At 42.8% G+C, this 14,740-nt stretch overlaps 1 protein-coding gene across 12 annotated transcripts in view; it reads left to right on the top strand.

The window, feature by feature from the left end:
- Positions 1-14,740, top strand: part of usp6nl (USP6 N-terminal like) — a 955,431-nt gene that overhangs the window by 144,223 nt on the left and 796,468 nt on the right. For 5 of the 12 annotated variants that reach the window (XR_011348152.1, XR_011348156.1, XR_011348149.1 and 2 more), the window contains one exon: positions 4,513-4,592. The gene's annotated coding sequence lies outside the window, so the exon portion shown is untranslated. Of the gene's footprint in view, positions 1-4,512; positions 4,615-5,337; positions 5,488-11,062; positions 13,486-14,740 lie in introns of those variants that run through there. The other 7 variants (XR_011348145.1, XR_011348146.1, XR_011348148.1 and 4 more) reach the window with 6 other exon arrangements.

Below are 14,740 nucleotides of genomic sequence, written 5' to 3'. Positions count from 1 at the left end.
AGGTAAGAAAAAACACAATCAAAATAAATCCTTCAAATTAAACCCCAGTTTTGTCACTTAAAAAATAAAAAGTAATTCTTCCCAGTATTATTATTGCAGTTGCTCGAAATGGCATAGTTTTCTTTGGAATTGTGGCTCAGGGCCCTGATTGAAAAGTTTGGGATTGAGAGTGCAGAGCAGAGTGTTAAAGCCAATCTCATGTAAAAGATTACTCCCTATCTTTGTCCAAAAAGTCTGGAATTTTCCATATGTCTCCTGTAAAGGTCGAGTCGAGTCTCTCACCTCAGCCCCATAGGTTGGAGTCGTGAACTTGCATCTCTTCCTTGGCTGACCACAGGCCGAATCTCTCATCGCCTCAGTCGCAAACTTGTGCCCCCGGCCACTTGCAGGCTGAAGGTCCCGACGGCGCCTACACCCAGCCACCCCCAGACCAGAGCTCCCAATGCCTCCTCACCTCCCATTCCGGCATCCACACCAACTCCCTCGCCAGTTCCCACACCAACCTCAGCCTCCGCAAGGCTGACACAGCTGCTGGATCCCACAAACTCACACCCACCCTCCCCCACCAACACTCCTTAACCCCTCAAACCTCTCCCTACTCAACCCCCATCTCCTCCTTTGAGCTCCCCCTTTCTTCCCATCCTCCCAACCCTTTGGGTTTTTACTTCAATCACGCTGTGCAGACTTTCATGTTTTACTCTGCTGGTGTTTGTTGCTTGGTAGGACGAAGACTATTTTTAATTCATTGTGTTTTTGTTCTTTATTCGTTTAGCAATCATTTGGACTTGCTACTGATAAAGTATTTTGGATTCTCGTGTGAATCTCAGCCCCTCAAAAGTAGTATCCATGTAAGGGTCAACCCCATAAATTTAACATTAAAAAACGGTCCACCAAATGTTAAATGTAATTTAAATCAGAAAGTGATGGGGCTCTGAAAGGCAGAGACTACACACCTTATTACCTTTCGAAAAGTAATTTGATTGAACCGTTGACATTGTGTAACTCACTGGATAATGCATCGAGTGCTTGGAAGTAGTTTGGATTGTTTTATGTCAGCCAGCACTTCATGAGCCCAAATGACTTCCTCCTGTGGTGCAATACACAAACGTTAGCAGAGCTAGGGCTTTTCTCTTTGGAGCAAAGAAAGGAGGCCTAACAGAGGTCTACAAGATTATGAGAGACATAGATAAGGTTGACAGCCAATGCCTTTTTCCCAGGGTGGGAGAAGCAAACACCAGAGGACATCTGTACAAAGTGAAAGGAGTTTTCCGAGGTTCGGTATAACATTGGAAACCCTGGCAAATTTCTGTGTGCGGTGCAAAGTGCGCTGACTGGCTGTGTCATGGTCTGGTATGGGGACACCAATACCTCTGAGTGTAAAGCCCTGCAAAAGGTAGTGGACGCAGCCCAAGGCATCACAGAAAACCCTCCTCACCATCGAGAACAATTTACAGGGAACACTGCCATTGGAGAGCAGCAACAAACATCAAGGGTCCTTGCTGCTGACCATCAGGAAAGAGATAAGGGTGCCCCTCCACCATCAGATTCCTCAATGACAAACTCATTCAGAGGCTCATTTAAGGACTCTTGCACTTGATTTTTTTTTTGTTCTACACTTTTTCTCTCTGTATTGCATGGTGGGCTTTCTTACATTTCTCTATTTATTTACAAGTGTACGTAGCTTCTTGAGTACATTTTTATTTCCTTTCTTTGCACTACCAATAAGTGGTAATTCCGCCTCAACCGCCAGAAAAAGAATCTCAGGGTGGTATGTGATGTTATGTATGTACTCTGACAATAAATCTGAAGGTTTAGGGGAGACGTCAGCGATAAGATTTTTTTTGCACTGAGTTGCGTGGTCCTGAAATGCATTGCCAGGGATGGTGGTGGAGGCTGGAGCAATTGGGGCATTTAAGAGACTCTTAGACAGGTGCGTGGATGAATAAAAATAGAAGGTTACGAGGTAAGGAGCGTAGTTTTTTTTTAGGTCAGCACATCATCGTGGGCCTGCACAATTATGCTATATGTGCTGGAGAAGCTCACCAAGTCATGCAGTGTCTGTAAGAAGTACAGGGTAATCAACGTTTCATGCCAGTACCCTTTGTCGGGTATGAAAACGCTGGTTGCCTATGGATGCTGAGTGAACGACTGAGTTCCTCCAGCACGTTTATGTGTTGCACTCGACGCCAGCGTCTGCGGACTTCTCGTCTAACTTCCTGCTGGGCAGCCTATTTCTGTGATTGCAGAACTGACCCATCTCCAGCCCCTGATCTATAAGGGCCCAGTGCATTAAAGGAGGAGGCAAGCTTTGCCACTGAGTGCTTATTATAGCATCTCTTTAGTTCAGATTAATAAACTACATCTAAGCAAGCGGGAAGGAAAGGTTTATAAAATATAAATTAAATTATCAAAAATCCATTTCAAATGCATTTTGGAAAGAAAGAAATTAAGTTTTGTTTTTATGGAACATTCCAGGTGCTTTACAGGCAATGAAGTGCTTTTAATGTGTAGGCACTGTTGTAATGTAGGGAACACAATGTGTAATTGCCATGCAACAGTCTTGCACAAGGAATAATTTGATTATGAATATCCATACTATTTTAGCAGTATTAATTTATGGACCAATATTGGTTTGGCGAATAACTCCACACAGCATCTCCTAATTTGTCAGGAAGGCACAACAGCGACTGTACTTTCTGAGAAAACTGAAGCGGGCAAGTCTACTGGTCTCTGGCCACCAATGTGTCAACCTTCTACAGAAACTCTATTGAGAGCATCCTGGCTGGCTGCATCGCAATATGGTTCCGTTGCTAAAGAGAAATGGATCGGAATTCAATTCACAGGTCTATAAGAGCTGCAGAGAGGATCATTGGAGTGTCCCCCTCCACCCCTACCCCCCCTCCACCCCTACCCCGCCTCCCCCCCAACATCCACGTGATCTACCAGAATCATTGTCTGAAGAGGGCGCGCAAAATCATTGCAGTTCCATTCCACCCTGCACACAGCATCTTTCAGCTGCTCCCATTGGGGAAGAGATACAGGAGGATCAGAGCCAGCACCACCAGGCTGAGGAACAGCTTCTTTCCACGGGCAGTGAGAATGTTGAATGACCAAAGGAATTGCTCACATTAACCATCCGAGACACTCATATTCACAAAACATTGATTTATTTATTAGTATATATGGATACTTGATCTGCACGTGTATGTGTGTCATGTCTGGCCTTGTGTCTGCTTGTTTTGCATTGAGGACCAGAGAACAATATTTCATCGGGTTGTCCCTGTGCATCTAAATGACAATGAACTTGACTTAATTTGACTTGACTTGTTATAAATCTTTCATGTTCACCAGACAGAGCAGAATGAGTGACAGTTTTGATTCTTATCTGAGATCTGGACTCTCCAGCAACCCTCGAATGTAGCACTAAGATGTCGGTCTAGATTCTTGTGTGTGTTTAAGACTTCGAATGGAACTTGAGTCCAAGGCCTTTGGGAGAAGAGGCTCAGGTATATGAATCATTAGGAATATTTCAAATAAAGTGGGGCATTGTGCTGATGCCCAGAAATAAAGATGTTTTTAATTTGATGATTTAGCTATATGCTGCAAAGGCACCAAGTCCTGGGCAAATGTTGCAAGAGGCCACCGTTGTTAGCCAGATAACTGGAAGTGTTGTGGCAGGATATGGGATGGAGAAGGAGAACCTGGTCAGGTGGTGCCAGAACAACATTCTTGCTCTCAACATCACCAAGACCTTGTTGATTTTAGGAAGGAGACACTGAGGGACATAGTTTATGAATCTGTCACCATTGATGGAACAGAGGAGGAGATGGTTAGAAACTGTATGCTCCTTGGAGTTCATATTTTAGACAACCTCCTCTGGACTCTGTATATTTGAGGCAACCAAACTTGAGGAGATTTGGCATGTCGTCGAACACTCCATCAAAGTTCTACAAGAAACTACGCTGACTGGTTGCATCACCGCCTGGTTTGGGAATTTGACTGTCCAGGAATGCAGAAGGCTCTGGAAGGTAACAAACACATCCAGGTCCATCGCAGGCTCTGATCATTGAATGCATTCACGTGAGGTGCTGTCTCAAGAAGGCAGCCAACATCATAAAGGACCCCCATTACCCTTGTCACGACCTCTTCCCACTGCTACCTTCAGAAAGAAGGTCCCGGACCCTGAGGACCAGCACCTCGAAGTTCATGAACAGTTTACTTCCAAGAGCTATCAGGCTCTTGAACCTCCCCTTTATTACACTATTCGGGGACTGCTCCAACCCCACAAAAGGACTGCCTGTGCTCTTACTAAGTCACATTTGTTAGCACTAGGATAACTGAATATTTATCTTTTTTATTTCTTTTTAATTCAATTAAGTATATTGTAATGTTATAATTATTTCCTTTAACAAAGTACCTGTCTGGCCGCAGCAAGTAAGAATTTCGGCGCATACATACATTGCACAATGTGTATGACAATAAGCTTGTAATAAATCCTCTGAATTCCTCCAGTAGATTTGTTTGGTTGTCTCGAGAGACTGGAGTAAGAAGCACTGCCCTGGCAAATCTAGGTACATGGGAGAGGAATTGCCTGCAATTCTGTCTGAAAACCTGGTGAGTGAGAACTTGTTAGAGGATTATTTTTAAATGCTGTTTTATGGTTTTGACATGAATTTTAAGTGATAAAGTGACCATTTTCTTTCTGGCTATGGTTTCCAATTGTTCAGTAATCCCAGCAATAACTCCATTGGGATCCCAGGCCAGGATTTAGGAAACACAGCTTGGGAAGAATGTCCTTTGGCCCAAACCTTCCATGCCGACCCCTTCACCATTTGCCTATGCTTGGCCCATAATCTCTCCAACCCGTTCCTGTCCCATCGAATGGTTTTTTAGCTGTGGCAGTTGTCTCCACTTTCACCACTTCCTCTGGCAGTTCATTCCAAATACCCACCACACTGTGTGGGAGAAAAAGTTGCCCTTTATAAGTGTTTCCCCTCCCACCTTAACCTTGCTGAGGGAACATGGAGAAATGGTGAATCTAACAGTCCAATCAAAGGTTGTGATAAAAACGGCACAGAAAGATTTGTTATCAGTTGAGATGTTTTTCATATATGAATAGTAAATATTTGAAGAGCGTTGAAGAAATTTGGGAGTTTTTAAGGTGAGAGAAACAAATGGTTGAATGAAAGACTAAACTGAGTGTATCGGAGTCACATAGAGAAGGAAGGACAAAACAAAAGCTATTAAGAGTTGATGGCGCACCCCAGAAAGATTTCAGGGACTTGATTGATGTTGTTTAGTTGGACATTTTAAATAAATGTTGTCACCTCTGCACAGGTTGGAGAGAATTGGCTGAGAACATCCCTTACCCGATCATGGATCCATAATCGTACCAATATCAAAAAAAAATTGGAGAACCCAGATATAGATGGAACAGTGAGGCTACAAACACAGACCAGTGTAAAGATAGTCCAAATCTAAGAGATGGTGAGTAGCAAAATCCTCAATGCTTTGGTAGTCAGAAACCTTGATCTATTTAGAGCAGTGGTTCTCAACTTTTTACTCGCATCCCATTGTAAGGAATCCCAAAGCCATCAGTCCTCTGTGATTAGTAAGGGATTGTTTAAAGTGGGATGTAAGTGGGAAGGGAAGGTTGAGAATCGCTGCTCTAGACCCAATTGTTACTGAAATATTTTGCTTGAGAAAAATTGTCATTGACAAAATGAGTCAATTGGGTACGATTAAAACAGTGGTTTTCAAACTTTTTCTTTCCACCCACATCCCACCTTAAGCAATCCCTTACTCATTAATCACAGACACCTTTGGCACAGGGAATAATTAAAGTGGGATGTGAGTGGAGATAGAAAGGTTGAGAACTTCTGATCTAGAGGGAGTTAAGTCCGTGTGATCCAGTGATCAATTCTAATCTGTGCTGCCAGGGCATTTTTCACATTCTGAATAAATGTCAGTGAACTTGGCAGAGAACTGTTCTTCCTGATTGAAATGGTAATTTTACCAGACTGATAACCCAGAGACAAGTGAACCATACCAATATGGCTTGCCTCTTAAATACTCCTTGGTGTGGGCTAGTTATGTCAAAAGGATAGGCATCAAATGCAAGGCTTGCCACTGGTCCTATCGTCCTTGGAACTCGTGAGTAAATGCCCGGTGTTGAAGCAAAACTGGGCGGAAACCCACCTGCGTTCTGGAGATGCTTGGCTCAAGCAAAAGGGATGGAACTGAAAATAAAACTCTTGAAAATGACAGGAAGTACAAAGGATTACTTTCTCAGCGGGACATGTTAACGATTGGAAGCATAACTGTGTGTGCCATGCAATCAGTTTGCCCATAGTAACAGAAGCAATTATATCTGGTATTAAAATACGGGGAGTTGTTTATCATTGACGGGAAAGAAAGCACCAGGAACACTAAGCTTCAAATGTGCAGCTGTGAATTTAGTTTCACAACGGCTCATTAATCATTCCCTAGTGTACCCAGATATTTTCTTTTTATCTCCGATGTGTTGGAAACGAAACCAGTCTAGTTAAGATCTGCTGTTCACAGTCCTTGATTCATTCCTGATCTCTTTTCTGTAGACAGACTTACATTTTGTTCAAGCTGCATTCATAACTTCAGGCACTGTTCTCCATTAATTTCAATTATTTGGTGGTAATTTCAACTGATGACATTTAGAATAGTCTATTGCACCGACACAGCAATACAACTTGTGTTATTTACTTTGCATTCCATCTGGCATTCAGTCAAAGAGAGATGTGCTCATTGTCTCTCAGCTAGCTTAGTCACACACATAGTACTTTGGTACTGGGTCACCGGGGTCTCCCCCCACCCCCCTCCACTCAAAGCAATCTACCGGCATTGTTGTCTGAAGAGGGCTCGCAAAATCATTGAGGACCCCTTCCACCCTGCAACACAGCATCTTTCAGTTACTCTTGTTAGGAAAGAGATCCAGGAGGATCAGAGCCAGCACGACCAGGCTAAGGAACAGCTTCTTCCCACGGGCAGAGAGTATGCTGAACGACCCAAGGAACTGCTCACATTGACTATCCGAGACTCTCATATTCATAAAACTATTTATTTATTTGTGTAGATGAATACTTGCCCTGCATGTGTGTTACATTTGGTTGTGCGATTGCGAATTTTGCACCGAGCACTGGAGAATGAAGCTTTGCCTGGTTGTACTTGTACAATCGATGATAATAAACAAAGTTGAATTCGCTCTCTCTTCAACCACTGAGTCAGCGATGAACCTCTCTTCAAAATACTCATTTACTCAAAACTACTGGCTCCATTTCCAACTTCTCTTCGCTGCCTTTTGCCTTTTGCTTGGTTGGACTCTGACATGCAAGGGTCGTTCCCCCATTGCCTCTCCCCACCGTCTAGCTGGGTGGGACAGCACTCACCTGCTTCCTGTCTGCAGCCTGTCACCCTCAACCCTTGGTCATCTGGATCCTGCCCTTTGTGACATAATGAAATTAAACTACAGCACGGTAATAGGCCATTCTGGCCCACGACCCCATGCCACCCAATTGACCTACAACCTCCTTTGAATAGTGGGAGGAAACCGGAACACCTGAAGGAAACCCACGCAGACACGGGGAGAATGTACAAGCTCCTTATAGACAGCGCTGGATTCAAACCCCAGTGGCTGGCACTGTAACAGCATTGCGCTAACCATGCCGCCATATAACTGTAGCCTCCTCTGGCCCTTTGGTCCTGACCACTGACTATTAACTTACGTTAGTGTTCTGGAAATCACTTCTTGGATGTCTTTAGCCCTTTATCACTCTACCTTCCTTTAAGATATTCGTTCAAACTCTCCTGTGTGATTGAATATTTGAGAACACAATTTATTTGCTGGGCAGGGATCCATTTTTAATTGGCAAACTATTTGATGTGAAAGTTGAAAACTTTATGTCAATGTAGGTAATTGACCTGGATGTAATTGGACAAACATGCAAAGCTGATTGGGTACTTTGGACTTCAAATGTCAGATTTGTAGTGGTACAGTTTGTGTTACAGTGCCAGTGATCGGTGTTCAAATCCACCACTGTCTGTAAGGAGTTTGTACATTCTCCCCATATCTGCGTGGGTTTCCTCTGGGGGCTCCGGTTTCCTCCCACCCTTAAAAATGTAGAGGGGGTGGTAAGTTAATTGGATGTAATCGGGTGGCCGGTTACTGTGCTGTATGTCTAACTTTAATAATGTTACATTTTTGTTGACTGTTTTCAAGGGAGGAAGTTTATCAGGAACACACTGTTCTTGCCATTGTGGAATTGGAACATTAATTATCGAGTCAACTGTAACAGTTAGAAGGGCCTTAAGAGGTCACCCTCTAACGAAGCAGCAAACTTTCAGCACAGCATTGCATCATGGGCCTCATCTGAAACTTGAACCCACAATGTCTATTGCAAGACCTGCTGTCATTAGCACCTTTCAAATTGTAGGGGGATTACCCATTAAATCGCCAACCTGGCGATTTAAGGGGGATCCTGCCCCCGAGATGACATGGTGAATGGTACGTCACATACTCACCGGAAGTACTGCCGGAAGTTAAGAATCAACGTCCAAATGGTGAATAGGAAGGATGTTCAGATGCTGGCTGCCGCGGTGACGCACGCACGCTAGCGCTGATGTCTCCGGAATAAGTGGGTCAGCCAATTTCTTTTACAAATTGCCCTTGGACAAGACCTAGGTACGTTTTACTGGGTTCAGATGGGGTTAACCCAGTTGGACTCTTTCAATCTGGGGTGCTAACTGTGCAAATTGCCCAGTTTGCACGCCAGTTTAAAAGGGCCTACTGAACCAAGTTGACACATACCATTAGCGTAGAAATGTTGCTATGGAGGCTGATCTCCAACATTTTCACAGTCAATTCTGGGATTTGGTAACTGGGAGGAGAGATGAACTTCAGGAACACTGGGTGGCTGGAATGGATGGGCTCAGATTTTCCAGCTTGTAATTGGAGCAGAATAGAGGTTTGGATGAGGCAATGGAGAGATTATGAACAATGGAGAGCGTTTCAGGCTGGGTGCGGTGTTTAACTGGGATCAACGTGGAACATTATATCGCACAATAGAAGCTCTGACATTAAGCATCAGGGTTTCTGTGCTTGTTGAGCACAAACCACAGAGTTTTGGATGATCTCCAGTTTACAAAGAAGAGGGAAGTCCATTGGGTTGGGTTTTATTTTTGGAGGATATGTTATGGAGCAGCTCATATATGCCACTTCTACTTGAAATCATTTTGTGTAATGAACCTCAATTTTTGGATTTTTGAATTTCTGTCAAGTTCATGGTGGGGGAGGGGAACCTTTGTTGCTTGTTCTGGGTAAACATTTTACATCTGGTATTGTTCATTGGAGCCACACTGTTCCACAGTGTCATCGCAATATAATGGGAGCAGCTTGGAAGCAATCTGTCCAATGGGTGATTATTGAAAAATAGGTTATATAATTATAATTTATAAGTTAGAAAATTATCAGGTCAAACACAAAAGTCTGCAGATGCTGGGGTTGAATTAAAAACACAGAAATGCCAGAACTCAGCAGGTCTTGCAGCGGCAAAATTTAGTGGGTACTAAGTGTTTACAGCAATGTTTTGCTGAGTTCCAATGAGCTGAGTGTTTTGAAAATGATACTCCGGTGTTCCCTGAATACTGTAAACTTCTCCCATTATTACCCAAAAAGGACATTTCTACTCATTATAATCAGTGGTTGAGTGAGTTTCACCTCTCCGTGGCCTGAAGTCGCAAGAACTGAAGATTGGCTTGAAGTAACAAATGTGGAACCAGTCCAGGGAAGAGAAGAAAACAAATTCTGAAGCAATGTGCTGATGTGCACAATACTGAGAACCAGAATGAACCCTGGCTTTGTGTTGCCTTGCAGTGGGCAGCAGAGACACTGCCTCAGAGCACCAACGACCCTAGTTCAATCCTAACCTTGGCTGCTGACTGTGTGGAGTTTGTAAGGGATCCCAGTCACCTCGTGGGTTTCTGCCTGTGTCCTCTCACTTCCCGAAGATGTGTGGGTTGGGAGGTTAACTGGCCTCGAGTGTGTCCGGATGAGAGGTAGAGACAGGGGAGAATGGGATTAGTGTAAATGGATGGTTGGCATGGACCAATCTGCCTGTTTCTATGCTGTTAGGCCTCTCTCTCAATAGCACCAGAGGACTGTTAGCACTGTTGCCAGAACTATACCACTGTTTGGAGGTAATTTCCCAACTGCTTAAAACAGACCGTTTATGTATCCTTTGATTTAACATCTCATCCAGATTGATAGTCCGGGCAGCCCCCTTTTGGAACAGTGTGTGAGCTTGGTATATAGGCTCCCATTTTTTTCACTGTATATTGAATCCTCATCTTTCCGACTGACAGCAAGGCTGCAGCCCACAATGTCAAGATTAGTCCTGTGATCCACTGTTAGGTTCACATGTAAAGAGCTTTTAAGCAGTACCTCTGATTGTAAAATTAACAAACACGTGCAGGGTGGTGAGATTGAGGAGAAACTGGGGTTGAGTTTTTCTACATTTCAGAAAAATTCTAATCTTTTTGAAAGCTCCACAGCTTTTCAGAAACAAGATACCACTAATGGTGGTCATTAGTTCATTATACAGTAAAATCCGTATTATCCAGAATTCAAGCAACCGGCAGCCTCAAGCAACAAGCAAAATAATTGCGGACAATAAATAGGTTAAAAAAAAGTACTGAAGTTTAAAATTGGTGCCCCCAGTTGTCAGTTCGCCAACCACGCAAACTCAGGCAACCGGAAAATTCACTTCTCTGGCATCTACCAATCACCGTAGATACCGGATACTGGGCCTCTGACTGTACATACTAATCAGCTTTTGGATAAGATGTTTAAAGCCAACTTAAAAGAAATAGCAAGAGTTTATTTTTAATTTGTAGCTTGTCTTTGTCTACAGACAGTGCACCCAAGCACTTTTAAGTGAGATTTTCCATCAATTTGATTTCCATTCACTGCCATCTCGAACATAATTTAACTTTTATCCATACCTTTGAAAGTACCTTTTTTTTGTGCTTGTAGCATCAACACGGTGAGAGGGGAGATGTCGTCAGTTTGGAGACGAGGAATTCCAGTGGGATAAATGAAAAGAATAACTTGTAGAAACTATTTTAACTGATTTACGAAGTGTGGGCTCTCGTGTGATCCTAATGAAGCAGTAAAACTGAGTGGTTGAGTAATATAATTCCGAACCAGTCACAATGATTAATACGAAACTAAAAAGTTCACAAAATAGACTCTGAAGGTAAGGAGACATGTCTCTCTCTGTATAAACTAAAGAAAAGAAAATCAATTACAATGCTTCCATTCTTTATTACCTTTTGAATGTTTCCTAGTCCCAGTTGGGGAAATAGCTGTATCATACTACATGTGGGGATCAGTCAACTTTCTTGCTTTAGAGGGAAATATATTTGCCTCTTTATATGAAAAAAGGGGAAGTGGGCACTGGTCTAGTTTATCCAGCTGTGGAAAAACCCAAAGTGTTGGTTAACACAGGGTTTTGAAGTTCAACAGCATCATTTGTGGTTTACATGGTTACCTCTGACTCTGTCCCAACCCAGAGGCAATTACACTGGACAAAGAAGATTTTGCTTCGTGAACACTTTTATGGATCTTGGGCTACTGATTACAAAAATCAGCTTAATTTTCCTATCATATGCCTTTTTTTTTAAAGTTATCACCGATGTTTGTGATTTCCTGGCATATTTTAAGTCTACTAGTACATTGCCTACAATGCAAGCTGTTTTGGTCAGTCCAAGCATGCCTGGGCTTGAACTCAGTGCAGGTGCTAGGCAAATGTTGTCTTAGGCCTGGCCATGCTTAGTCAGGATAGATGCAGGCAGGCTATAAAAGCAGCTCACATATACAGATTGAATGCATGTTGCTGCACATGTTCTTCAGGCAATAGCAGAGTGAGTGCACTTAACAACAGCATTTATTGTCTTCAGGAAGATTCAATGCAGCAGAAATGTCTTGTCAATGTTGCCACAGCTGCGTTACATTTGTGGCGAGGAGATGCTTAAGGCTTAAAGACACAGCATGATGGCCCTTATTAAGAAAACCTATGATCTCTACTTCGGTTGTAAAATTGGTAACCATGACAAACTCTGGGCTTCTCACATCTGTTGTGCAACATGTGCAGTCAAACTGAGAGCTTGTCTCAGAGGTACATTATGCAATTAAACATATTAAATTCAATAAATGTTAATGTAGTATTTTTCTATCTTCCTGTGTAATACAGACAACCTGTGTTCAGCTTGAAGTTGCCTATCATAATCCTTTTTTTCTCAGGAAGCAAACATTTTGAAAAAAATTGTAATCGAGGGCCTGCGCTGAAATATTCTATGTTTTATGTAAAAGTTGTTGCAATTTGTACAGGTATGTTACGAAAGATGATTTATTGCATGTGGAGTAATGAAATGCGGTCAGCATTTGGGGAGAATGATGGGGGCTATGAATTACAGTGCAGCATCAATGGGGACGCAGCAGTCACATTCCACCTGCCACACTTGGTGTGAGCTGCTGTGTGTGTGCTGGTCTAAACGTGAGGAGTGCAGGCTCTGCTGCTGCCCAGGTGTTTTAGTGCATCACTCAATGTCCATTCACATTTATTGAATGTGAATTTTTAAATTTGGGCATACAGCACGGTAACAAGCCCCTTTCGGCTCACAAGTCTGTTCCGCCCAAATGCACCCATGCGATCCTTTAAATACCACCATCTCAGCCAGTTCTCTCTGACTGAGAGGAGGGTTAGAACATTGAAGACACGGTGCTTATTGATCAGCCAAAACAATTTGCGTGTATTTTTCAACGCCTTCTCTGATTTTTAAGATTCCACTTTAATAGCGAGGTGTGCCACGTTGTTGCACAATGTCCTTGTTTAAAGCTCTCAAGGCCAAAGAAAAATTATGTGAATCAAAAAAAGTAGGTCAGCAGACAATGTTAATGTCACAGCCCTAAAGCAGTCCCTTACTTACCACACCATCGATGTGAAAATTTCAGCACTTGACCATGGAGACCCATTTTAGCACACGTTGTCAGACTGAATAAAAGCCCATTTCTCTTTCGAAGGTCAGGGTTCAAACAATGAGTTTCATTGCCAGTTGTGATGTGATTTGTACAGCCTCCTCTCATTTCTATACTATTAAATTGTATGTGCTCCATATAATACATGTTGAATGTTATGGGATTATTACTTTTCTGTTATGGCAAGATCAGTTAACAGTGTTGTAGCTTCGAGCTGGTGTGGGCTACAATGGCCCTTAATGGATGTGCAAGAGTTCAGCATCATAACGACCTTGAATTTACTCCCTTAATTCTCGTGCATGCGACAACTGAACTCCAATTCGCGAATCCACCGTGGATGCGCCAACCAAAGGTGCGCTTGCGCACAGGATCAAGAGGGCCGCATCCAGCCTGCAGACCCTGGAATGCGAGCTAACAAGGTAAGTACCCACATTTTGGCCCTTACTTGCCCTATGTCCCTGTTATAGTTTGTCAAATGCAGCATCAGCCACTAAATTTTATATTTTTTCTTTAATTTTTAAAAAATTTCAGTTGTATGTCACATAGGTCGTAAGTCAGGAGCTACCTGTACTATTAATGTATTCCAGATAATACTTGTTGAATGTTACTTTTCAGTTTTGTCAGGAACAATTAACAGTGCTGAAGTAATCGGTTGTAGCTTCTGGCCACTGTGACGCTGCAGGGTCCCTTAGCATGGACGGGATGGGGGAGAAAAACATCAGCCGGGGTCCTGGTAGTAACATTGCTGCCTTGCTTGGAAAGCCACAGTGAAGAGGACAGGATCAGGCTTAACCCTCCATGGTTATCTCCCAGCAACAAAACCCAGCAGAATACAGAACAAGTTTTGGTAATATTTTGTAATTAAGGTGCTCCTTCATTTGAGCATAAGGTACAATTCCTGCTCCAGAACCAAAGGATGGCAACTTGAATCAGAACCGTTATGCCAAACGTGCCGCCCACGGTCACAAAATTGGTTGACGTAGCGGGTAGTGCAATGCTGATGCAGCGCCAGCGGTCGGGACTGGGGTTCAAATCTCGTGCTGTCTGTAAGGAGTTTGAAGGTTTTCCCTGGAGCACGGGCTCATGGGCTGAAAGGGACTGTTACTGTGCTGTATGACTAAATTAAATTGTAGAAATGAGTACGGTAGTCATGCCACTTTCAACCAGGGACTGCATCTGCCACAGGCCGACTGTATCAAGTGCAGCTACATTGTAGGCCTTAGATTGCAGCATGAAAGAAGGCCATTTGACCCATTTTTGCCAGGCTAGCTCTGTAAAATAGTAAACTATTAGGTTCCAATCCTAATTTTTTGTTTAAATTTTTATCCATTTCCTTCTTAAAAGCCATGACGGGCTTTAATTCCAACATACCATTTGCATTCTATTTCCGAATAGACCTCTGCTTTTTTAAAACAGAAACCTGAGAAATCTTGAACTTTGCTCAATTGCCAATGACCTTGCACAGGTGGCCTCTGTTTCATGACTGAGTATTATTTTTGCTGTTTCAATCTATAAAACATCCATGCACTGTTTGCAATTAAACCTTCTTTTATAAAGTGCCTCAGTTCCTTTCAATTCCCCATATAATTAAAGACTCACCTCTTATAGGTTTATTATTTCTGCTTTCTTGTGCAAGATTTTTAGCAGATAATCGATGCACTGATCTATCACCTT

The sequence above is a fragment of the Narcine bancroftii genome, chromosome 13 (assembly GCF_036971445.1).
Source record: "Narcine bancroftii isolate sNarBan1 chromosome 13, sNarBan1.hap1, whole genome shotgun sequence".
Lineage (NCBI taxonomy): Eukaryota > Metazoa > Chordata > Chondrichthyes > Torpediniformes > Narcinidae > Narcine > Narcine bancroftii.
This window is presented reverse-complemented; position numbering and strand designations above follow the sequence as displayed.